The sequence below is a fragment of the Aulonocara stuartgranti genome (assembly GCF_965226115.1).
Source record: "Aulonocara stuartgranti genome assembly, chromosome: 7".
In the NCBI taxonomy this organism is placed as follows: domain Eukaryota; kingdom Metazoa; phylum Chordata; class Actinopteri; order Cichliformes; family Cichlidae; genus Aulonocara; species Aulonocara stuartgranti.
The window spans coordinates 32,000,927-32,028,440 of NC_138945.1; the positions used below are offsets into that span (position 1 = coordinate 32,000,927).

The 27,514-nt window shown below is 38.5% G+C and overlaps 1 protein-coding gene across 2 annotated transcripts in view; it reads right to left on the reverse strand.

The window, feature by feature from the left end:
• The window catches only part of LOC309709899 (leucine-rich repeat transmembrane neuronal protein 4), a 102,424-nt gene that overhangs the window by 57,981 nt on the left and 16,929 nt on the right, over positions 1-27,514 (reverse strand). The window lies entirely within an intron of this gene.

Consider the following 27,514-nt stretch of genomic DNA (forward strand, 5'->3'; position numbering starts at 1 on the left):
CTGTTGCCAACTTCCTCTTCTGCCTTACTGCTTTTTGGAAGTTGGGAAGTGAAACCATGTGCATGTAAGATGCATACAGTCTTGCAGGAGATTTCTCATAAAAAAATGGGGTTCTGCTGAAGCATATGTGTAGTACCTTATTGCCATGATCTAGTCATTCAGCATATTTCTCTGCTCCATACATCTATCATGTTACTCTTTGCAAAAACTGAGTAAAAGGGCAAAGTAACTCCATGGAACACAGTGGAAATGGATATAGTAATAACTTGATTTCAAGAAAGTTTGGAAATGACAAAACATGTATGAATTTTCTTTTTTTAAAGTGCATTTGAAGTAGAACGCATAAGATTTCATTACATAGAATTGCATGTTACATGTTACACTGAAGACATTAATTGCAAATAACTGGTAGCTACTTACTGTGTATTAGGCGACAGAAAGATTAAATACAATACTAAAAACAATTAATACTCTCTTGTGCCTGTAAAACCAATTACTTCCTGAAGCTGTCATATTTCCCCTCTTCAGTAGAAATGTAGCTCTGTTTCTGTGGCAACTCAATCTTAAAGCAGCAGTGCCCAGTGCAGACATTGCAGAATAAATGAAGGTTATGTAAGTCTGATGTCCAGAAATTATTGCAAATTGATGACTGGTGGGCAGAAAACATACTAAACAAAACAAAACAGAAAAAAAGAAGAACCATAAAAACATCCTGATGACACACAATAAAAACAAAGTGGAAACAACTATACATGTGTCATAAAGTACAATCACACTGTTTTACTCACTATGGACCCATATTTGATTTATTTTGGTGAGGGCTGTACCCTGATGACACCAAACTCCTCCTATACCCCGTCCTTCTTCTCCTCCCTCGCCATCCCTTCTTTTTGTAGGAGTGAAGCAGTCCTCCCACACATCACACAACCCTCCCTCTCTTGCCCTGCTTGCTCCTCACCCACTGGTAAACATTTCATCATTCCTCAAGGAGAGCCATAAAACACAGTGGATATCAGTGGATGATGTGGTCGGAATCCACCTGCGCATAATTTTCTATTTAAAGGTGGAGCCTGAATAAATTGGTGCGCATTTAGCTACCAAAAAGAAGGGATTTTTTTTTTTTGCAAGCCTTTAATTTTAAAAGTAATACTGAATGTTCCCTGAAGCGAAAGAGAACAAGAGTTAGTGAAAGAGATGGAAGGAGAGAAAGGGAAATGCTATGTGGTTCTCTTGTTGCCTAGATACAGGAAAAATGATGGTCATCTCATCTTACTGGTATCTAATGCTTAAATTGAAATGCAATTCCCTGCAGAAACTGCTCACACAAGCGTACTTATCTGCTTTAGTTGTGGGATTACCTTCACATTTGTATCAGGTCTACAAACCCTATTAAAGATGGTATGCCATCTATAATTAATTAATAAACCGTTGTGCTACATACAGTATGCCTACAGTATCTTCATGTACTTTTATAAGGTGGTTATTGTTCATCAAAATAGAGCGCAAGATGCTTGTACAGATTAACACAACTTCCACAAACAAACAATCTAACCCCCCTCACCCCCCCCAAAGTCTCTCAATGGTACATATTTAGAGGGGGAGTCTTCTTGCATGCTGCTCTCATTCGTGTGTGAAGTGCTGATTTCTTGCTGCTGAGCCCAGAGGAGAAAGGAGCTCATTACAAACTCTGAAAGATTTACGAGCTATTACAGAGTGACTCTAACTGTTCATTTACTTAGATGCTTTTATTTGTTTACTTCTGTATTAAAGCGTGGATTAACGGATTAAAAGAAAACATAATGAAGGTTGCCGTTTCTCTCTGTGGGGGAAAGAGGACTGCTGTGTACCTCTGTACCTTGGGTTGTAAGGGAGTGGGATGTGGAGCCAGCATGACAGCTTTATGGTAGAAGTAAAGCTTTACTGAGAAAGGGAAATCATGTGCTAAGCAGTTAAATTAGCATCTAAAGTGGCCAGTCTTAATTTTTCAGTGTCAGATGAAAATGTCGAGAGTGATGAAGTATGTGGAATCTCTGTGGAATTGACTTCTTACCTGACTTACTTTGAATTACATCTTGTTTGTTGGAAAGCTGGTCAGACATCTGTTTTGTAAGCGGAAACAAAATTGTACTGTAATTTCCTAAAAAAATTTGAATACTGATAAACTCCTTTGTGATTGTCCACAGGGAAGTTGAGTTTTAAGTGCTATAATTGTTTCTCACTGATACAGAAACCTGCTTCAAACAGGTCTTGTGGGATACCCAATCGAGGACTTGGGTTGATTAGGTAGGTACAGTCTGAAGTCTGTGAGGACAGATTTAGTTGTGAAGAAAATTGGAAATAGGAAAAAAAAACTGTATGGTACTAAATATGCTTCTTTTTTTTAATATATTAACAATAACAGGAAAGAGAAGAAGAAGTTTGAGAGAAATCATTGCCCAATGACTAGTCGACTGTCTACTACCAGTTACTGAGACACGTTTTATGAGAAGTAAATGCTTTGACCTGTATTCCACTGTGAGTCAGATCATACCGCCGCAAGATTACCAGATGCTATTTAAAAAATTCTACCCCCATCCAAAACCTATAAATATTAAAGATCCAAAAAAACTAATCAACTTTTTATTTGAGTTATTTTTAAGAACACACCCATTTTTTTCTTTGTGAAGAACAAGTATAATATTTTGTCAACCTATATCTGGAAGCACTACAGAATGACTTCTCTAGTGGGGAAGCCTAGAAAATAAGACTTTGTTGTGATACCCAAATACTGCACACTGCTTTTATGATTTTTTTTTTCTTTAACTCACCCGTATCAGCAGATTTGAAACTATTCAGTCAAAATTGCATTACAGTGATTAAATGTTAATAGTCACCCTAATAGTTCTATGTTTCATGTCATCCAGTAGCTTTATAAGCAGCTTACAATGAAAGTTAAAAAAAAAATCACAATCGTATGATGAGGGGAAAACAAAATCAGACTTGAAAAAGTAAGCTGAAAACGGTAGAAAATGAACAGAGAAAAGGAAAAGCTGTAAGAAAGGAGAACGAGAGGGTAGAGAGAAATGTTATAACTCAGACCTGCTCTCTGGGGTAAGGTCTGTAAATTACAGTGAGATGTGGACAGCTTGTCAATGTATAGTCCTGGGCCAGAGCCTCCTGAGCTACACCACACACACACTACACTCTTTTTTATAAGCCTGCCTGCATACCCTCCTGTCTGTATGTCTGTCTGTCTGTCTAATATCAGTATGTCGCAAGAAAACCATATCCTTATATATTCATGCAGGTAACACCCACATATATCTACTGATGTAGAAAATTGGTTGGTCTATTCAAACTCCAAGTGTTGCAAAGGTTTTCCTGGCTCACCTGATTATGGTTCATCAAGCTGTTGCCTTAATAGTCACAGCCACAGTTAAATCAAATGTGTTAATATGCTTTAAAGTTTCCATAATTTGACTGTATAGACACATTCAAATGAGTGCTTCTTCTTGCAAAAATCAATTTTAAATCCAACCTCATGTGTAAGGGTTCAATGAGTGCCATTTTTTTCCATTCAGGCAGCTTACATTAAATCAATGGGATGACCTCAGCACAGACATTGTGTATCTACCGCAAATTGAAATGGATATTGGGTTTGGATCAGATATTGTTTATCAGCATTACTCATGTCGATATTTAAATACATATTGAAATTGTGTTTCAATAGATATTGAATTATCCTCTGATTCAGTGAGTTTTCAAAACATCTATTTAAGAATAAAAACATGGCAGTCCCAAGGCTACAACTGATGAGAACATTTATTACTTTTTCTGAAATGTTTTATTTCAATGTAACTTTTATTTATTTATCTATTTTTCTCACCTACAAAAAAGGGGGGGTATTAACACTTCTTCCTTCACTTCAGTGCAGAGTTGATAATTTACTAATCACCATTATGAAAAAAACTCCAAGTCTAATGATGCAGACAGAAAAAAAAAATTGGAACATGTAATTTAATACATGGCTGAGTCTCCTACTGTGTTCAAAAAAAGACCATCAGGCCTTGCTGTTTTGCTGCAGGTATACATCTCTATTTGTTCAATAATTCATCAACTGAAATGCTTTATTTAGTAGAACCCTTCAGCTCCATCTAATTCTTACTTCTGCCTTTGGAGCTTGGAGACAGTATTTATAACTGCAACAAAAACTCCCTACACCCAATGTGGTGGTGATGGCGATTCACAGCATCCACATGTTTATGGAAAAAACAAAGTGAGAATTGACTATCCGAGTTCACACATTCTCTGCCAAAACATTCCAGCAGTATTCATTATTTCCAGGCTCAGTAGAGAAAAACAGTGGTGGGCTTCTGCCCTGTCGTTTCTTCCAAAGCCAGCCATCAACCAGATGGAAGACAGTCAATTAGCCTGGCACCCCCCTCTCTCAGCAGGCTCCTAGTTCCCTTAGTGTCAATCAATGTAGATAGCTGTCAGTCTCAGAAAGAGTCAATGATGACAAAGAAAAAAAAATCCTGAAGAATCCCATAATACCCCTGCTGTGGCTCATGGCAGCGTGAATGATGGGAGATGCTGAATCAGAGCGTCTAAGGCCTGTTGGCACCTTGCCTCAGCCAGCCTCCACCATTCTATGCCTGCGAGTCTCCTCTTATGCTCTTTTACAGTCAGCTTGTGTTGTTTTTTATGTGGTTCATTTTTTCCCAGCCCTGACACAGGCTTCCACACTGGCAGCCAGCTCCCTCAAAGAGGAGTTAGAGATGGATACCTGCTGGGTCAAGCTAAGCTCCTCCATCACCAGCCTGCTGTACCATAAAAGACCACAAAGGACACCCAGACCCCATAGCTGCCTCTCAGGGATCAGACTCTGTTGTTTTGACTAGCAAGAACAGGCAGGACACACAATTTCTGAAAGTTGGAAAGAATCTTACACTGCAATTGTTTTATTTGAAGAAGTTTCAGGAAAAAAGGATGAAGATGCAACAGATGAAAATAGTTCATCCTTCACAAGGTGCAAACAAGGTTTAGCTTTTTTAGACTTAATCCCACAATGTGGGGACATGATAAATATACAAAAATGTCAGATACAGTAAAACAAGTGTTCTTTCTGTGTTAAAGTTCACACTTCTGATTATGTAATAATTCTATTCTTTCTACATTTTTATTTGCCTATATCTGCTTATAGTATTATCTACTTTCAAGTATCTACTTATTTCATTTACTTAACTATAGAACAATGCACACACCTACACACACCAGTGTTTTCTACACATTACTTTAACTGGATGGGATGCCAAGGGATATTATCTGTTGACTCACTTTAGCATATGCTTATTTTCATCTTTTTATCTAAGACAGCACTGCCAGCAATGCGATTTACTAGTTGTCAATGTCCTGGCTTTTATTTCATGCATATTTCATGCTATCTAACTAGCCCAAGCACTTAGACTGCCTTGGATTGCAGTTGCTGATGACTGTCCTTGCTCTGGTTTAGAGGTTCACTACAAAGAGAAAGGACCAATCTGGCCAGAACTCACAGCAGGTGAGTTCAAGCTCAAGTTCTGGTTAGAGAAATCACAGCAAGTGGGTCTCTACATCAATGGGGAGCAGAACAGTGAGCTCTAGCTCAAGACAAGGTATGCTTTTACTAGCCCAAGGGTATTCTTTTACTACACTGGCACTGTGTTTGCAATCATTGTTATGCTGAAAAATGAAGCTGTTGCCAATCAGACATTTTCCTCTTGATATTACATATTGGATCAAAATATGACAGTACTTTTCTGCATTCATTATTTTATACATTTTGAAAAGATCTCCAACACCACTAGCTAAATGCAGTCCCAAATCTTGACTGAACCTCCACTGGCTATAGCCACTTTTGTTACACGTCCCTCCCCTGACCTTCTTTTTACATTCTGATGAACAAAATTTTTTATTTTAATTTATCATTCCATAAGACCCGTTGGCACTAATTTTCAGTCCACAGCTTAAGTAATTGTAGCTTACTTCAGCACTTTCTTCCCATTTTCCTCCCCTTCCTTCCTTCCTTTCTTCCTTCCTTCCTTTCTTCCTTCCCTACCACTGGGACCATTTCTGAAGACGCTTTGGTGAACAGTAGATTGATCAACTGAAGGGTCATGAGATGCATCTCTCAAGTCCTGTGTCAGAACTTATTTTCCTATTTCTTACAAATGCAATTTTGATATATTAAACGTATGACTTCTTCTGTCCTCTACTTGTTCAGTGTCCTCAGTGTTTTAAAGGAACATTGTAAACAATGCTGAGATATGCCAAATTATATAGGTAAACATTATTTGGTGCAAATCTTGGCATTTTTCATATATTAAAATGAAGAAACAGGAAGAAATGATTTGCTTGTTCAACAGGCTGGTAGTGACAAAGTAGCAACCTAAAATTTTTGCACAGTACTGTAAATAATTTTTTATGAGATCACAATTCAGTTATGCTTAGTGCCCCTGTTGATGAAAGTACCGTATATTTTGGACCATAAGGCACACCGGATTATAAGGCGCATTAAGCGAAACAAAACAGTAAGTCAAATTTTACTCAACTCATTCTTCTTGCTTCCTCCAAATCTATACCATTGATTCATTAATGTTGAATTCTCTTGCAGCTGCTCTATTCCCCTGTTATTGCAGTATATCAATCAATAACTTCGTATTGTGGATGGATTATTTCAGTTGTTATCCTGACTGAAGTTTGGTCCATTTATAGCATCCTGCCATGCGATTGCATTTGCCCCTAACCATCGGGAAACCTCACGTTAACTTTTATCGAGTGGAAAAAAATTTGCGTTCATCCTTCAGCTTCACTGTGTTTATGTCTATGCTAACATAGCTGTGTCGCTAGCAATCACATAGTACAGTCTTTATCAAACTGTGGTATGCGTACCACTAGTGGTACTTGGGCTCTCTCTGGTGGTACGTGGGAAATCTCCAATTTATTTTAAGATTAAATAATATACTATTATGGAGGTATGCAAAGACGTCATCAGAGTTTCCAAGGCTCCTCTGGGAGCTGGAGTCAACCAGAAAACATGTGAGTCCTCAGTGAAGATTATCCTTTCCTTATCTTTCCTTCCAGTTGTCGCGGCCGCTACAGAGCACTGGCTGGCTTGTTTCCCTGGGCCTCAAAACTGCAAAGGTGGCACGGCGATGGCAAAAACACAGCCCTTTTTCGCGGTGCCACCATCCTGCGATCCCAGCCACCATCGATGAGTCAGAGACCACCGGGTGAATCGGTGGGGGCGCGGGAGATGCCGTCGGTGAAACAGGAACTCGCCTGGATGCCGAAAAACTGGTAGCCAGGAGAATGTGATCCGTTTTTTCTGTGAGTGAGTGGTAATCCTTTGCGGCAAGCAGCAGGGAGTTGGCGATGCCAGCTCGCACAGGCAACTGTTGGAGGAAGACGTAAGTGAAGAGGAATCCGCCATCATCCATTCCTAGCAAGGACAGCATGCTCTCCATGAGCTCAAGAGCGGTACCATCACCCAGTCCTGAGAGAGCGAGGAGTTTCTCAGCCTGCTCTGCATCAGAGAGGGAGTAGCACTGCAGCAGCAGTGCCTTGAGAGCGGTGTACTTCCCTTGGGTGGGGGTATCCCAGAGAAGGGTGTTCACACGGCAGGTAGACAACGGATCCAGCGAGAACACCATATGATGGTATTTTGCGTCGTCGGCTGAAATGCCATGCCACGAACCATGAAGAAGGGTCCTGAAGCGAAAAATCTGGCAGCTTAACCGCCACAGGAAAAATTAAAACGTACAGCTCTGCTATCACTTCCGACATAAATGAAGACAGAAAACTAAACAGCAGTGGCGTTTGTAGGGTTACTAGCTAGTCCAACTTCAGTAACCCTACAAACGCCACTGCTGTTTAGTTTTCTGTCTTCATTTATGTCGGAAGTGATAGCTGAGCTGTACATTTTAATTTTTTCCAAAATCTCTCAGTCAGAACATGGTATATCATATTTAGGTGGAAACTAGCGAACTTAACTTAAATTTAATAAATTCTGTTTTCATGGATGCCTGGATGTTAAACTTAATTATCACACCAGGTAAAGCAGCAACCCTGATCATTTTATTAAAGATGAAAAAATTTAGACAAAGGAACTCTCAGTGATGCCGCAGTGTTCGTTTGACTTTGGGACCTGAAGAACAGAGTTTTGGACCCAGATTAATCTAAGCCCATGAGGATCCTGACTACGGTAGCCATAATGCTCCGACAATCAATCAAGCGGTGTGGCTTCGTCGCTTACAAAAGTTGTACTAAAATATTTTGACAGCTTTTTGAGCGTCGTGTACCATATAAAATCGGTTCAGTAAGCACAACCACAATTCATACATAAGGTGCACTGTCAACTTTTGAGAAAATTAAAGGATTTTAAGTGCACCTTGTAGTGAGGAAAATACCGTAATAAGTTGACCCTGTTGCTGAATAAAGAAAATATTGATTTTATTGTCGTCAAAGGAGCATGCAAAGAAAAGCTTCTTTACTTCTTTAAGTTGCTTGAAGACGTTTCACCTCTCATCCAAGAAGCTTCTTCAGTTCTAAGGTCAAATGGTAGGGAGTCCCAGATATAAACCTAGTGGGAGTTTCCCCCCACAGAGGGACAAAAGGACCCCCTGATGATCCTCTAATCGCCTGAGCCAAGGTGTGAAACTGGGTGTGGGTCCCAATCAGCCAGAGTTTCGGGTGAGCTCATTGTGAAACCTGGCCCCACCTTATCATGCGAATTCCTGAGGTCAGATGGCCCAGGATGTGAGTGGGTGTTAAGGCCTGCCATCTATAATCCAGTTTTGAGTTCCTTGCCCAGATGCCTTAACGCCCACTCGTATCCTTGGCCATCTGACCTCAGGAATTGGTTCGAAAACCATAGAAACAACATCAGCTAAATGGCATATCAGCACAATCTTTGCATAAGAAACATTTTTTTTGTAAAAACAGTAGGGAGAGTAAGGTGAATGTGAATTGGGAGTAAGGGCTATTAAAAATGTCTGAAAGAGCGAGAGAGAGAGAGAGAAAGACAAATGCCACCACATTGCAAGTTGCCATGCACCAATATGTCTTCCCATCAATTTATAGATTGAAAACTACAAATGTTGTTGTGTTTAGAAGAGGAAAAGTCAGCTGAACAACCTAATATGTTAGTAGCAGCATCACAAAATGTTAACTCACAAATTAACCTCAGATTTGTGAGTAAGTTTTTTTGTTGTTGTTGTTTGTTTGTTTTTTTTGCAATCCTAAAAAGATTTTAGAATTGCAGGTGAAAAGCGGGTGGGAGGGGATCCTTTTCATACAAGCGCTTATTAGATACATCAACTTTGTGCCTGTCATATCTGAGTAGTGTACCTTTCTATAGCACTAGGGACACAGGGCCTACACTGTTTACCTCACACCTTGCTAATGGCCATCTGTGGTCATTATAGCCCAACAGTGAGTCATAACAACGCTCCTGAATGGAGCCTCTGCTCCTCCAGGGCCAGTGGGTCTCTCCACAACACTACAGCTGCCACTGTTTCCACTGTTGTTGCTGTGTACTGTAGTTGTTATTGATGTTGATTCTCTCATTCTACCCCCTCAAACACATCATACTGACCCACCAGTATGCCTGCAGTCATGCAAGGCGTTGTTTATCTACCAGCAAGATGGTTGAGATATACACATACACAAGCCAAATATGGGCTCTCTAATGGAAGATCCTCTCACGCTGTTTCTCCTCAGAGAGTATATCCTTTTCATTCCAGTTCAATTCCTCGCTCTTACTCCACATCTCTTATGTTCAGCTCCTTCAATCTCTCTGCCCTCTCGCTAGTATATCAGTAGATGTCTGTGCCCAGCTGGATTAGATCACCGTGGGTAAGCCCATAGTGGTGTTCCATCAGGCCCAAGAATGGTGGGACATTTCATGAAAAAACTAATGCACTGTAGGCAAAAACTAATGCACTGTAGGCAAAGGCCCAGCTGTACCAGGACCAGGATATGTGAATTCAACTACTGCTGCCCCCGATAACACCCAAGCCATCCAAAAAAAAGAAAAAAAGAAAAAAACACAAGCCATAAAGGGATGTAGGGGGAAATTTATCGGGCTGCAGCCTGGACCAATGGTGACTTTATCTATTTGTGTGCAGAGGTGGACAGCTACATTTCCACAGTGTGTGTCTACATGCCCCACTGTGTGAGGATGCATTTATATGACTGTTTTTCACTATACATTGTGTGCATGGATAATAGCGTCCAGACATGTCTCAACATCAGTGCCTATACATGCATTTTTTCCTTGAAAGTTTGTTCATTTTATCAGCTCTTTTGCTCGGGTTGATGAGGTTACCAAATGGCAGCATGCATTTCTTTTCCTTCCCACCAGTGGGCAGCTCCCAGCAGCCTTTCTACAAAGTCTAAAACCCAGCTGCCTCCCTGTGGCTTCCATAATTACACCACCCATCAGGACAAAGAGAGATGAGGAATACCAATGAGTAAAGAGAGTTAGAGTCCATGCTGCAACAACAGCGTGGACTCTAATTTATATGTGTGTGGACAAAGCTTCGTCATGAGCGTGGAGCCAACTCCAAAGATGAAACCACTCATGGGCAATGGAATACAACAGCTATTCCATACAAATACAATTACACACTATTCGGCAGTAGGAGGTAGACAAGGCAAAAGACCCTCATGCAAAGAAAACTGGATGTCAAATAAAATTTTATAAACAGGACTATGTTTTTAAATCTCTTTTATACTGCACAGATTTCTCATTTCAGCTCCCAAATTGATAATTGTGGCATATTGCCAGTTTTTGGCAGCTGAAAATACAAACAAATATTGTAATGCAAGATGACTGTAAGGATATATCTAATCAGTCATTTCAGTTCAGAGAGGAACTATATTCCAAGCAGAGGAAACCAGAAGAGAGTGATGAGGCAGCAATCATACAGAACGTCCATCTGAAGCTGCCAACTTTAAGCGCCAAGGCCTGTTGGGAGAATGAAAGACTCATCTGAAGTCTTAGACCATTATCTGGACGAGATTCTGTAACCTTAGGACAAGATGTTCAGTAATAGGCCCATCCCAAAGGAAAATAGTAAGACAGATAGGAACGGAGATGTATAAAACTCATCAAAAAGAGAAATTTGAATCCCTTTTTGACAGAGGCGATACAGAGAACGAGTCCTGTGTTTTCATTGATAAATGGTTGCAGAGAGTGAGTGGGCATTGTGCCTCACTCTATCATCCAAACAACAGTATCTCTCTCAGGGAGTCCTTCCGTTTCCAAACCACCCCTACTGGCTGTGGCTTTAGACAGATTTGCCAAGCCTTCTCACGTGTAGCCGCCAAACACAGAATTATCCATTGCCTGCCTGCTCTTTCCCTCGTTTCCCTCTCTTCTTCCCCTTCCTATTTCTCTCCTTTAGTGGAATGAAGCCACTGACAGGCAGATGGGCAGATGGGGATCGACAGTGTTCTCTGGGCCGAAAGCTAATTGGGAGAGACTGGGAACGGATTTGGAACTGCTGAATGGTCCTGACATGATGAGAAAATCGATGCACACTTCCAGTGTATTTGCATCATGCTGAACTGAAAGACCACGGTCTAATGCTGTCTCTGCTGGTAGTCATTAAGAGTTTTGTTTCAACTCTGACCCCTCAATGTGACAACTCAGCTCAAGACTGATTGAAACGAGCGCATCAGTTCATGTGGGAGATGGGGCAATATACCCAGTGTTTCTGTCCATTTCTTATGACAGCCAAGTGCCTGGTATACTTGACTTACTACACTTACTGTAAAATGACCTTCTGGGCGTCTATCCATAACAATCATTTAAAAAAAACGAACATGTCATAAAATCACGACTTGGCAGTACAGTGTGTAGTTTTCTCCCTATGCCTGTGTCAGTTTTCTCTCACAGTCCAAACACATGTTTCTTAGCATTTCTTCTAAAAGCTGATCAGAACAGCAATCTCAGACACAGGTTCTTCCTGTGCGGCTGGCTTAACAATAATAGTTAGTAAGAAAAAAAATAGCATAGGACGTTTGTAATTTTAAAAAAAAATGGAATTCCTTTAATTGTGATAAATAGATAGAAACAGAAACTGATCAACAAAGTTTCAACAGCAAGGAGAAATAAAAGGCTAAAATATTTTTCTTTTCAAATGGGTAATGCTTTGGCCTTACTTCAGCTTACCCTTGGTTGCCTTAGAAAGACTTAGAAAACTTTCTTGGCAGAGAATACATTAATTACAAGTACATTTATTACCTTGTTTTTGAGTTTTCACAAATATCAGAGTATTGAAGTCTTGAAACAAATAAATCTGGTTAATTGGAAACGTTTTTAGAAACAATTTGTATAATTATAAAATCATCCTTTATAAGAATATTGATGAATTTCTGCTGTCAAGATGTGAATCACATGTGATTAATAATAATAATAATAAATGGCTCATGTGTAAATGAGTGTGTCGCATATCACTGCTTGGTCTCAGTTATCTACAAGTTGCAAACATCTGAACAATGACTGCACCAAGAACCAAAAATTCTGATGAGTTACAGTTATAGGATGTGATTCATCATTGAGTTCATCTGTCGTTGTAAATCTGTTGTAAATTGTGCACATGTGTGATATTCAAGAAAAATCTTCATCTTCAACAAAACACAATATATCTATGTAGCACATAATTTGCTTCAACGAAGGTGATATGGACCGCCGATATTACAGATGAAAACAACTGGCGGTGCTGCAGGTCTGTTCATACTTTGAGAAAGAGTGTTGGGGGGAGAATGGAGAGTTTGAATCTGTGCTCAAGAAAAAAGCCCACCTGCAGTTTCTAAAATGAGAGATGGTGGAACATAGCATAAATGCAGTGCCTCAAAATCTGTAAGCCTACAGGGGACTGTCTTTCCCTGCATGGAGCAGATTGCCCTCATAATTTTCCAACTGTGAGACAATAGAAAAGTGGCCACTGATTTTCCTAGAACTCCTTTCTTCTTTTGTATCAGGTCTGATTGTATACTACCTAACAGCATCTCAACAATACCTGCCACACAATAACCTGTGTTCTGTTTATTGGAGATCCAAAATGAATCTTTGCAATCACTGCCAGACAGTTTGTGATAGAAACTTGTCATAAATCTCATAAATTCTGACCCCACTCAAAGTGGCATATTCTCCTATTCTACACACACATATAATAGTTCCTAACACATGTTGTTATAATACTTGTCCATGAAATGACCTGAAATGTATTGTCTCATACTTACAACTTAACAGTGTCAATTTTAGGCTACACAAAAACACAAATCTCTATCCTAATGAGAACATGTATGCAATCTCTCTCAGTTTGCACTTTACCATCACACTCATCCTTTTGTGCTGTGAAAATTAAAGCCATATCTGTTTCTCTGCAGATCTGTCTCTCCTTTACATACAAATTAAAATCAACTGACTGTATCGCAAGTGCACAGGAAGAAGGCCTGTTTACTTGATTTTTTTTCTTTCTATCCACTTCGATAACTAAAGAGCCTTTGCAACCTAATTAATGTAATTATTGTAACTGTAATTACTGAATTTCTTAGAGGAAACCATTACATTATTACATTATTGAAAAATGTAATGTGAATAAACTTTGTAAATTATTTTGTAACACACCCAAAACTGCTCTTCATAATTTAAAAACCTAGACGTACAGTTACATTATAGGCTACTTTCTAAGGAAGGCGAGAGCCCTCTGGGGCGTGAAACTGAACTGCGTTACATATTCCTCCTTATAGTATTTAGATGGTGAGATAAAGGTCAGAGTTGAACATCACAAACGCTCACCAACAGACTGCATCGATAGACACAGAAACATTTTGTGGCTTGGGTGAGCTGTTATATGTGCCCCAAGTAACGATAACTTTGAGCAGATGGGTTTAGGATGTGATTTCTTTTTTGCAACATTTATTAAATCACTCAGATGAACTCAGTTATGGCTGTGGGAGCATGCAGTCTCACCTTATCCAGAATCACACCTATGATACATTTGATCCTTGGGACTTTGTGGATAGTGGAGTAAATGTCATAAACATGATGGCTTGTTCTTATCTTTGTAGACAACATTGAGTTCTTAACCTGTGCAAAATTTGTTCTGTTGGACAAAATAAGATTTCCAGTGCCCCCTTTTTTCAGCACTTAGCAAAAAGACCTGGCAAAATTGGAAGTGTCTAAGAATGTAAGACTGAAAACTTTGGCCAAGATGTTCAACAAAGATGTTAGCTATTAGAAGTATAACAGACTATAAGATTACCCTCACTCCCATTGTTTTATGCGGAACAAGCATAGCGAAAAAATAAAAGGTGCAGAATCTCACAGCGACTGAGAGTTAGAGATGAAAGATACAATGCTGCTATTGCTGCAAGGACAGAACGAGTATCCCTTTCATTTATGGCATGGACAGAACAAGTGTCCCTCTCACTTATTGCTGTGTAGGGGGAGCAAGTGCTTGCATAAAGGTTTTATCCAAGGCAACAACTCAACATTAATCAGAACAAGGGGTAAAAATCTCCCAGTTGTCATGGAAACATCCACTGCCCTGGTAACATTGCCCTCATTGTGACAGGCACTTCTTTTACAACGACAGGTGAAATGAAAAACAGCCAAGTCTCATTCTCTGCCAGTCAGCCATTATATATGAACCCAGCTCTCCCCCTCTCTCTCTTATCCATTTCACATCTTTTATTTGTTGCTCCCATCTTAGGAAGACAAACCTTCACGTACCTTCTTTTTGCTCAAAGAAAGCCGACACAAACTCAGAAGTTGTTTATAGTGCACAAACAGCTTGCTCCTGGGGTTGTGGTGTCCCAGAAAGCCTTGCAAATGAAGTGGGAGATTAGCTTTCTTAGATCCCCCCAACCCTTTTTTTTTAATTCCATTCCAAAGACAGAAGAAATGTATGCAAATGTGTGAATGTTGATGATCAGTGTTTCTATGGATTTTTTTCCTTCTGTGTAACAAACCATTTAAAGAGAATTACTGTAGTGTCTCGAAAGAAAATAAGGAATAGCATTTAGGTCAACGGGGGATGTATATAACTGATAGTGCTTACCCAGACGCTTGTTCAATATAGCCAGGGTATCTTTCTGCTACCTGCCTTAACTTAACATAACATCGTCAATGTATAGGCAGTGACACCAAAGTGGCTATCAAGTCAGTCAGTTAACATAGCATTTATCAATCTAGCCATCACATGAAAGGAATGGTGTTGGCAGGATCCAAAAAAATCATAAATATGGATTATATTGGTGACAGAATGTTTGATATTTCAATAAATAAATAAATAAAAATAAACCATTTAAGGAAAATATGAAGTGGAAAAACACAGCACACATTGTGTAACAACACAGCTGCTGTAGACAGATCGGAGGTATGAGTCTTTAGAAAAAGAAGGAAAAAGCACTGTTCACTGGTATAATATTCAAACCAGGGTGTAAATGTGAATGTGGTTTAAGCACTTAAGGTCAACAGTGCTACTATATACAGTATGAATAAAGTTTCTCCTAATGTTTTGCAGGGAAGGAAAGCTAGTGAAAAGGCTTACTGTGTAAGTTAACAAACTTACAAAAATCAAGACTTACAAAAATCAAAATTTGATGGATTATAATTGTTAAAACTAGGCAAAGACAAATGAATTCTTAATAGAGCACACAAGGATGAAATTCAAGCAATAAATTAAGGAAACACAAGATTCTCGATACTCTCACACACATTGAGGACTAATAAGGGGAATGGGACATGGAAGAGTAACAAGGTACATGTGAGTATAATCACGGGAAATGACTGACATGAAGTAAAACTAAATTAAGACACAAGGAAATAAAGACTAAAAATACAACAGGAAACAATAAATGAATAAATAAATGACCGAAATTGATAACTGATAACTCAGTTAAACTAAATAGTAACTAAACTAGCCTAATACCTAATACCAGTAGCGGTTTTAGATACGGGCAACACGGGCGGTTGCCCGGGGCGGCATCGTGGTGGGGGGCGGCATGACGGGCATCGGCGAAAAAAAAAAAAATTGCTCCTACTCATGCTGCCCCGACGTCATGCCAGCGCATATTGTGAATGGTACAGGCACCGATCGGTTTTCTATCTACATACAGTACAGAATATAGAGACATGAGTAAGAAAAAAAATATACAGTTTAGGACTCGGGGTAAAGGGATCAATATCAATTTAAAATTTACAGTTTGATGATTTAAAGTCTCACACACAACCCATCGAAAGGGGAGGTGGGCCCTACTGCTTCCAAATAGAGCACATTTCATTTATAATGTTGTAAATCCAAGCCCATTATGTATTCATGATTTGAATCCTGGGTTGTGTGAAATCTCAGAAAAGCACCTTAGACAAAGTGAATCTGTGAACTAAGGTGTAGGTGTGTTAGATCATGCTGTGGTGACCTTCGAGTTGGGGGATTTGTGTTCATACTGGAGTGCAAAATTAAAATCAATGGAAGATGGACAAGAAAAGTTCAAAGCCATCAGGTCCTCAGTCTCAAGAGAAAAGAAGAGGAGGAGAAACGAGCAAAAGATACAAGTAAGCAGATGTGTCATTGGATAATGGCAGGTCATCCTGAAACAATCAGAATCAGAATACTTTATTAATCCCTAAGGAAATTATGTGGGTTACAGCTGCTCCAAGAAGAAATGGTAAAAATAGCAACAGTAACAGACAGAGGGAGTGTTCGCCCAGGGCGCCAAACAGGCTAGGACCGCCACTGCCTAATACTACACTAACCTAATAAAAGCTGGCACCACTGAATACTAGATGGAGCAAGAAAATTAAAAAAAAAACAAAAAAACACGAGAAACTAATAAATTGAACAGTATGATGGACAAAAGGAAATCTCTAAACGAACCACAAAATACAGAGAAAAAATCAGGAAACAGAATTCCTAAAAGAATAAACTTAAAAAATTAAAACCTACACAAAGCCATAACAAAACCTGCAGCTTATGATTTGGGTAAAAATAAGTTTTAGTTTTTATTCTTTTACCTGTCCTTTAATGAAGAGTCACATGAGAAGTTGCGTCTAAATATCTATATTTATGCCTGATGTTCATCAAGGAAAGGCAAACTATTAAAAAACTGTACTTCATTTTTAATGGTTACATTTAAATACTTTACCCCCCTGCTCTCTGTGCTCAGAGGTCCAAATAATCTTCCAGGAGTGGTGTCACTATTTTCTGGAGAAAACAGCATTGGTTCATCAAACTGGTCAATGGGTGGTTATTTCATAGCTGCTAATCTCTAATTTGAGCATTATCCGCTTAGGAGAACGTTAAGTCTGCAATATAAGTTGTCATGGCTATGTATCCAGGTAAGAGGTGAACGCCTTCATAACAGGATTAACCCTGAAGTTAGCTGGATAAGCTCAAATCCAGTTAACAGTACAGGCCACTAGTGTACCATTACAGTATACTGAGAATAGTATTTGGCTTATAATCAGTTTAAAAGCCTGAACAAGAAAAATAAAAGCACCATACAAAGAAACACTAAATAAAAAACAGCCTCAAGTGAAATTAAATTTCAAGCCACTGAAGAGGGATATATACTGCTTAAAAAATAAAATAACATCTTTTTAATGAAAGTTGGGTTACTCCTGAAGCACGACAATGGCTTATAAGGTGAAAATATGAAAGGAGTTCCTGGAGGATGAAGGAATTGATACCACTGACAGGCCTCCATGGTCTTATGACCTAAAAACTAAAAGAACACGTCTGGGATATTATGTTTTGGTCCATCTGATGTGATTGTTACATGAAGAAAAAATACACTGACAGACTGTATTCTTCAGTTTCTCATATCACACTGTATCAGACCACATTAAGTCACATCCCATCTAGATTGTTAATTTAAATCTTCAACTATTTCAGTCTGTCAAAATCAAAAATGAAAAGAAAAAATGTGTCTGTAACTCTAACCATAATCTTGACCTCTGTGTGTGTAAGGTATAACATAAACTAAACTAAAAAAATAAGTAACTTTACAGAACAATGAAAGGAAACAGATTTGATATATTTTGAAGAACTAAAATTCAAAATAACTTCTTAAAACGAACATCAAGTAATAAACTATTTAGGTGCTTATATTGGCATAACTGGAAATCAAAATAGATGTACTTGTGTCACATATTAAACTTACATGGTTCATTTAGAATGTTTCTAAAGCACTGGCTGGATCTATAAAACCAAAGATTTGGTAAAGTAACTTATATTTTCTCTTGTTAAACTTACTGTCTAGTGACAGTAGTGGATTACTAAAGATCGAAGTGTCCTAATTACAGTACATCGGCGTATTCCTTTAAAAGAAACAAGTGTAATTACTACATTTGGGTGTCTCTCTTTTAGACTTTGTTAATTCTTTTAACCCAGCAGAGGTGTACACTTCCTTGGTCAAGTTTCTGAAGGCAGGTGTGGTCCTGCATAACATGTATTACACAGATCAGGCCTTAAGTATATCAGTTCATTCTGGAAAGTCCACTGTTAACTGCAGCAAGGGAACTGTTTAGTGTTCAAGTGTCTACTTGTGGGTATTAACCAAACCTCATATGGAAAGTAGGCCATGCAAATGATGCCGAGCAGGCCTCTGGAAAGAGAAGGCTATAGAAAGACACGGATAGAACCAAAAACCCACACAGAAAAAATGGGCCACACTAAACCACTTAAAAATAAAATGAAATAACATAAGAAAAAACACACCAAAAATATTCCTCAAAGAGAAGATACAAAGCCAATGTGAACAAGAAATGTGGGAGAAAAAAAACTGTAAACTGGAGCAGACTCAGAATAAACAGATTTATGCTCACTGCTCAAGGAGTGTAATGGTTAAGCCTGCAGACTGCAGTGTAGTGGTGACTCACTACATACACCAGTTAGAGCACAGAGCCTTGAAAGCTCCAAGATCTCAGGCCCACACAGCCTTGGAGTAACCTGGGATAAGAGACGAGGATAAGGAGCGAGAGGCTCACCAAGCTGTTACACAAACCACCAAAAGCTAATAACAACTGTGTTTTCCACATTTTTCCTAAAGAGGGATCACCCTATCCACTGACGAAACTACACCCAGTATACAGCATAATATTTCTAAATTAGACATGTTAAACTACATTGTTGAAAATGTTCATATCAGTAATAAACCTTTTTGTTTCCACTTTAAATTTAAAGAAAGATTGTGTCATCCAAAATAAGCTACAGGATTTTAAATCTAATCTGAAAAGGAAGTTCATAGCAAAATGTCAGCCAAAGCCTCATCTAATATGGTGACTAAGGTTTGACATTTTAAGCGTTATTATGAGGAGGGCATGAAAGTAAAGGGGACTTTTAGCATCTAGAATTCAAAAGACATTCAAAAGACATCTTTACATCAACCATTTCATAGTCTGCATATATATATATATATATGTATATATATGACGGTAACGGTGGTCCCCGTGGTAATCGGAGCACTAGGTGCGGTGACTCCCAAGCTAGACGAGTGGCTCCAGCAGATCCCAGGAACAACATCGGAGATCTCTGTCCAGAAGAGCGCAGTCCTGGGAACAGCTAAGATACTGCGCAGGACCCTCAAGCTCCCAGGCCTCTGGTAGAGGACCTGAGCTTGAAGGATAAACCGCCCGCAGGGGCGTGCTGGGTGTTTTTATGTATATATATATATATATATATATATATATAGATAGATAGATAGATAGATAGATAGATAGATAGATAGATAGATAGATAGATAGATAGATAATCTCTACAAAAACAGATAAAGATAATTTGGCAATATATTTATGCCTGTCAAAACTTTTTTAAAATAAATTTGGTTCTTTGTTAGTTTAAGGTGTTCATGAGAGATGTTTACAGGTCTACAGCCATTTATAAAACACAGTGAAGGATTGGTTTGGGGGTGTATTTCAATTTTGAATGTAGAAAAGAACCATCGGATTTTGCCCTGCCATGCAATACCATGGCCATCACTCATCAATTGGCCTCCCTAGAGCCTGCACCTCAATATTTTTTAAAAAGTGTGCGCTCACTTTGACAAAGAACAGAAAACAGACAGCCAACATCCAAAGAAAAGCTTTGGAATGTCCTTTTAAAAGTCTGGGGAAAATTCTACTGCATGTTGCAATAAATTAGTGCAATTTGACGTTTCCCTATTCTGTCTTCCTCTCAGTTGATGTGTATATATATACATATATATATATATAGATAGATAGATAGATAGATAGATAGATAGATAGATAGATAGATAGATAGATAGATAGATAGATAGATAGATAGATAGATAGATAGATAGATAGATAGATAGATAGATAGATAGATATAAATGCACATTTGTGTGTATACTCCTTTGAGAATGACGAGAAAGAGGGATGGTTTGGGGGAATAACGATTAAAGACATGGAGAGAGTGAGAAAGTAAAAACTGGCAAGTGGTGGAAGTGCCGCAGGGATGCAAGATGACCTTGATACACAAATAGTCCATCTTTACTTGTGAAAAAAGGGAATTTGATGAAAATCCCTTAAGATATGTATCACCTTATGGTCCACTGTTAGTGAGGTAGTTCTGTTTCAGGTAATTTTCACCTTTAAATCAATCGTTTTTTCATGTGTTTTCTTTTGAACCTGATGGAAATGTGGGAACGGAACTGACTATGACACATGTGCACTATTAACAAAAACCTCATTAACTTGAACTTGAATTGCTTTTAGGAGTAGAGTACAGTGTATAGTAAGTTGTGAAGCAAAACTGAGAGACAGTTGAAGGGACTGATGTCTCTTTATAGCTACTGCATACCATATCTGGTTCTAATCATTTCAGCAAACAGATTTTTTTTCCCACTCATCCAGCAGAAAGAGCTCAATAGTAGCATAGATATGGATATGATAATTTGTTAAACCTGTTTTAAATTGAATATATTGAGCACAGTTTTAAGATTGCGTTTAGTTTCCACAAACTCCTGTGTAAAATATTTGCCTCTTGCCAGTTGTATATTCTTCAATAACTATAGTCTCCAGTGTTTAATTCTTAAATGTGGACAGGTGGTGTACAATTGGAAGGCAAAAATGAATGATAAGAGAAATTGTACTAAGAATAACAACAACAACAACACCAATAATAATAATAATACAACTAATAATAATAATAATAATAAAGCCAAGAAGAAGAATAAGACAAAAAAAAACTCTAGTCAATTGCTTAAAAACAGGAACATTTCCAGTTTTATCAAATCAAAAAAATCCAGTTAATCGATTACTGGTGCTTTGTTAATGAAGAATATGGTAAATCAAAATGACCAAAATAAATAGTTTAAAGTTGTTTTAGGTTAATTAGATACATCAATGTATGAATTTTGTTTTGTTGGTAAAAACAAAAACAAAAACAGATAACATAATTATACAGCTCATTATAAAACCAGCATAGTGCATGAGAATGTCAACAGTTAGTCTTGATCAGTATTCACAGCACAGTCATTTTGAATGGTCATTGCCACTAGTGGAATAACTGCCTCATTATTCTGGGCACAGAGCGAGTGGGCTGGTTTTCGTTGCCCAGCGTCATTAAAGGCAGCCTCTTTGGTTACAGTTACTGCCATATTCAATTTTCCAACCAAGCTGGAGGGATGCATCCAGTGCTTCTCTGTGCCAGTGTTTGCAGATTAGGGTTGTGATCTGCAAGCAGGAGGTGCATCGTTTGGGCCATTGTCCCAGTCATCCAGTGACCACCTGCATTGTGAGGCACTACATACAGTACATCAGTACATAAAGGTGTGCAGGCAATCTCTGCTGCATACAGCTGTCAATTTGTATGGTCCTCTAGTGGTGACACAGGCAACAGCAGAGACAACCATAGCTTTGCCTAAGCTGCACTCTGCAGCACCATGTGTTTGCTTATCACCTCGGAACATACTGCCATTCGATGAAGCCTAAAAATATGGTAAAACAGACAGACCAAGAGACAGCAGGAGAAAGTGACAGAGAAATGTAGATGCTGCAAAAAGAATAGACAGCTTATGAGGAAAAAAAGAAAAGCAAAGGAGGAAAGGAAGCATCAGAAGATTGGTAAGTGCGTCATGGATGGGAGAGGGACTAATTAAGGAAGGCTGGATTAATTAGGCTTCCAGTCTGCCTCCCTCTCATACTCCCACCGAGCTTCATGCCAGCTCAGGCCCCAAACCAACTCCCAAAAGCAAGGCCTTGTATTGTTCCACAGATTTCCCATTCATTCAAGGGAATGTGTGTTTTCACTGTCAGTAAAGACCACCATGGGGCTTAAAAATACCCTGGATATGTGGTACATTACACTAAGCACATAAAAAAAGGACAGAAATAATCTCTCATTAATTTTACTTGCATATCTACATAAAATGTGTTGGAAGCCACATTTGGTTACCTTAAATTTCAGACGAGACAACATATCTTAATTAAGCCCCCAGACACACACACCTAGGGACTAAAGGTTGCTAAGAAAAAAAATGTCCTCCCTGACTGATTGGCAAGTGGCTGCTGGAGGTTGAAAGTTGCTAGGTGAAATTGGAAAGAGGGTACTGCACCAAAAACCTCCTCCTTGTGATTGCTTTGGCCACTAGGGGATTGCCACATTCAACTATAGTTTACATGGAAGAAATCGAAAATATATAGCATTTGCCTTCAAAATAAAAGTCGTGCCTCACAACTGCAGCAAATAGTGGTTTTTATTGCTCTTTTCACACTTTCACTACTGTTCAGGGAGCATTTGGTGTGTGTTTGCATAAACATCACCATCCTCTATGCAAACTGTAGGCAACACTGGCAATCTGTTAGTGACCAAAGTAACTGCAAGGAAGTGTTTTGTGTATGACTGTATAAGAGCTTGTGATAAATTTCACCTTGTAACTGCAAGCAATCTCTAGCAACCATTTGGTGAATGCACATTTTTCCCAAGTGATTTGTGTTTGCGAGGAGGTCACTGACCACTGGCTTGTGGAAGTGGGCCCAAAAGGATGTGTCCTGTAATTTGCAACTATACCACATTTTTAATATTTGTATTAATATTAATGTTGTATGAATAACATATCTAATAATACTATTTGTATATTTTATATGTATTTATATTTTTACACTCTTTAGAGATTTAATATCTTTGGAGATTCTCTTTAATCACCCTTTAATCATCATCTAATAACATATCTGCAGTAGGTGGCACTCATAGGGATCATTCTTTCTGTGGAAGAAGAGTCATATGATCTTGACCAGTAACTGACCAGTCATATGACAAGTCATATGAACAATTAATTTTTAAATAATTGGATGCAGCTCAGAGAATAAAAAACTAAAACAGTTTCTTAAAGATTAATTCAATTAAATTCTTGATTAAAATCCATAAGATTCTCCCGTGTGTTAAGATAGAGTTGTGATATGATAATTCTGTTAATTTATGTTAAGGTATTACTAGTCAGTTGTTGCGAACTTTTTCATGTGACCAAGCTTGCACATATATAGTTAACCCAGGATTTCCCAATCTATGTTTCACACAGATGCATGTTCTTGCACACAGATTATAGTGAGCCTTTGTAGCCTAGTGCCACCCAATACCAATGACATTCCCTTCCTTTGAACTGGCCTTAAACTTCACAAGGCCAGTTCCACAAGGAGATATGGAGCTCCTGCTTCATGTGTCCTCTTTTTTTTAATTAGCACATGTTCTTGTTGCATGCAGAACATACAAAGGTTCATTAATTTCTCCCAAGATAAACACACATACAAACACATTTCCTTCTGTTCTTAAGAGATTTAGCTATACTGCATAATACAGTATATTATAGATTATGTGTTGTTTTATCACCCCTTTGGAGATATGCGTTGACTTCACATGCTCTATTTGAAGTGGACAAAAAGCAGACTCACAAATAGATAGAAGTCTTTACATGGCTACTGGTCCTAAGAGAACTTTCGCATGTTGTGCCCATCTTTTTTCTTCTCCCATTCACCTATTTGGCACATTGAATTAATTTAACACCTGCTACTCATGATATTGAACTAATGTACAAAGTGCTAAAAGTAAGCACAAAGTTCACTATCCAAAGTCAATGTGAAAATCATAGGTGTGACGGGTGTGTGTGTGTGTCTCTCAGTGTACGTGTGTTCGCAGCAATACATCTCTTGATGTTACCCCTAAATTCCAAACTCCTTGATGTTGATGACAGAGAAACCCTCTCCAAGCCAGAATGTAATTAAAATCTGCCTTTAGCTTTCCTTCACATCACATCCTTGGCTCCTTCTTGGATGGAATATGATGGGATGAATATTTATTGTGGGTCTTGTCTCTGAAGGGCTGCATGGAGAGGCTTGAGTAAAACAAAGTAGGGAAAAAAGCTGGTTTTGCCATTTCTGGCCTGATTGACGCTCCAGCTTGCAGCAAGTAATTCATTCTTAGAGGGAGGCACAAGTACCCCACTCCTTCTCCCAGCACAAGTTTATGATAATCCTAATAAATTATGATACGCTGCACAGACATTAAAAACTGTGATTGGCACTAAATCAAACACGCTGTGCCTCTCAGGTCAGAGAGAGCTGAGTTAGTGTGTGTGTGTGCCCTGCTCCCCCTTCCAACTATCAATTTTCCTATGTCCTTAAATCCTACATCACTCCTAGTCCACCTACCGATTTCTCTCTCTTCTCTCTTTTTGTCTAGTCCTGTCTTTGGCTCGACTTGTAATTTCCATTGCTTTTCTGTGCCCTTTCAGTAGCACACCTTTCTTTGCAGCTGACTTGATAAATCTAGGTGACAGTGTAAAATGTTCCACTGGAAAAGAAAAAAAAGTCTGAGAAATAGAGTACGGCCCTCAGTACCCTGGGAGTGTGTGTTATTGTACCTTCTTCGTATTTGTCATGATTCCCTGCACTGCTCTGTATGTACCTTTATCCTTTCTGCAGCTGATTTAATTCATGGTTGAATGGATAACCAGATTGACACTCACTACTTTAATCTTAGTCAAACACTCATGTGCACTCTGCAGATTATTCTACCTTCATCAGCTATAGCGGTCATAGGTCCAAAACATCAATTTGTTGACGCAAATCTGGTTAGCCTGATGTTGATTACTGCCCTGTGCTGGCCCTTATTATGAGGAAATTGAAAAAAAAATCTTCCACCTGCCTTGATTAAAAAGAGTGAGCAAAAAAAAAAAAAATTGCTTAACTGTCTAATTTGCAGGTATTTCATCACTAGAAAAAATGTGGGAATGTAAAATTTCATTAGTATTGGTCAAGTACACAACTACTTTTGTAATGGTTCCCTCCTCCGAAAATAGCACTGCTAAAAGTTGATTATGTCACAAGCGAGAAGCTGATCAGACAGATAGTTGGATTTAGATTTATATACTGTATATAGTATGCATAAGTTCAATAAGGAAGAGAATCACTCATCTGCTTGCTTTCCTGGGTGTTCAGCTGCTTTTCTGTTGTTTACATGACTACCGCTTTCCCACGCTGTCAATTATAATACTGACATCATTACAAGCCTCAGTCTTCATCATCACCAACACCAGCCTAAATATGTTAATTTCTCTACCTCGATAAATCATGTTCAATTCTTCCAAGTGATCTCGCGGATGCCATTATCTACTACAGACACATAGCCTAGGTGGATTTTTCTAATCATCATCATCATCATCAACATCACCATCATCTTTACCTGTGATCATTATAACATTTGAATTGATATTTGAATACAGGCTGGGGCGATGGTTCCTAAGTAGCGTTAGCAGCTTCATGGCACAATCAATCTTTAACATATTCATTGTTGGTTTTGTCAATAAGGTGCTTTTATTACCGTGCTAATGTGATCGATAAGAGGGACCATTATATTTTACAGTCCTGCTGTTTACTGCTGAACATGACCTCAAACTACATGACATTTCATATGTTGACCATGCTGTACTGTAACGAAGCTTTTGGATGGACTTTGTGTAATGGGAGCAATGTTCTCTCGTTGTCATTTGTTTTTCATAAATGCCTTGATTTGAATTGGGACCTATTAAATCTCCCTATTAAAGACAAGAGGCAAAGCAGTGCAAAGAATTACATATCAGTAGGTGGGAGTCAGTAGCCTACACTGGGAAAGAGAAATACATATTAGCATGTGCACTATTGAAAAATTTGGATAAAAACTCCTGATTTCATCTGGGGCTCCTAAATTGCTAAAACTGGTACTGGATGACACTCTTTTTGTGTTTACATGATTTTCTTTACTGCTTAGAAATTTGGGGTAAGAATACAAAAGTGAAGCTGTTCAAGAACAGAAGTGCTCACTCATGAGAGGTGGACATTTTCATGCAGTAGAAGACTACTTGATTCAGGATTAAGCAGTAAGACCACAGTGTGGGATGCTGGAGGATGACAGAGACAGGTAATTAACTAAAAATAATATGTGCTTGACACAGCAGAGAAAAGGTTTTTAAAAGGAAATAGGAGACACAACAGAATGAAACTTCAGAGAATAGCATAGATGAAGGTTACTTTTGTATGTTGACATGAGTGGATGCAACACATGCAGGCAGCCTTCTCAACCACCTACATACTGGAGAAGGATCAGACTTGAAAGGGAGAAGAAATTTCATTAGATTTCCACATCACTATATTTCAGCCACCCACACCCCTTCATGTACATTTTTTTATGTAATGTACAGCATAAAAAAAGCAGCAGTACATCACAGAAGCATCAGGAATTTGATGTCTGATTGCTTTTGCTACCTTGTTACATTTTTGATGGTGTGGTGCAACAGGTAGAAATGGAATTGCACTTACATGTGCACATGCCCTTTGATATAAATTATGCATGTAACATGATTTGAGTGAACTGAATTTAAAAATGACAAAAAGTTAAATGTTCAAGTGTTCAATTTTTTTATGTATTTATTTGTTTGTTTGTTTATTTTGATTTATTTATTTATTCATTTATTTATTTGGGGGGGGGGGGGGTGATCATCATTAAGCAATCATTTGAATCCTATATAAACAATGTTTAGTTAGTCTTTTGGTGAGAATATTGTCCTAATAATTGTAGTCACTTTAGCATTATTTACACCATCTCTCTACGTCTCTCTAATTGCACCCAATTTTTCCAAACTGCTTATCTAATTTAGGGTTGTGAGTGGGGGTGCTGGAGTCTGTCCCAGCTGCCTCAGGGCAAAAGGCAGGGTACATCCTGGACAGGTTTCAAGTCAATCTGAGCCAACACAGAGAGAGACAATCATTCACGCTTACATTCACACGTGGTCATCCATCCATCCATGTATGGTCACTTTAGAATAGCCAGTTAACCATGTATGTCTCTACACTATGGGAGAAGGCCTGCATAGTCAGAAAGAACATAAAATCATTTCAATCTCAGTTAAACAAAAAATATAAAAAAATCCAACTTTGCAATGCAAATTCTGTTCCAAAGTGCCCTTTAATATAATAAGAACATGGCCACTTTCCTAAGTGCATTGAAAG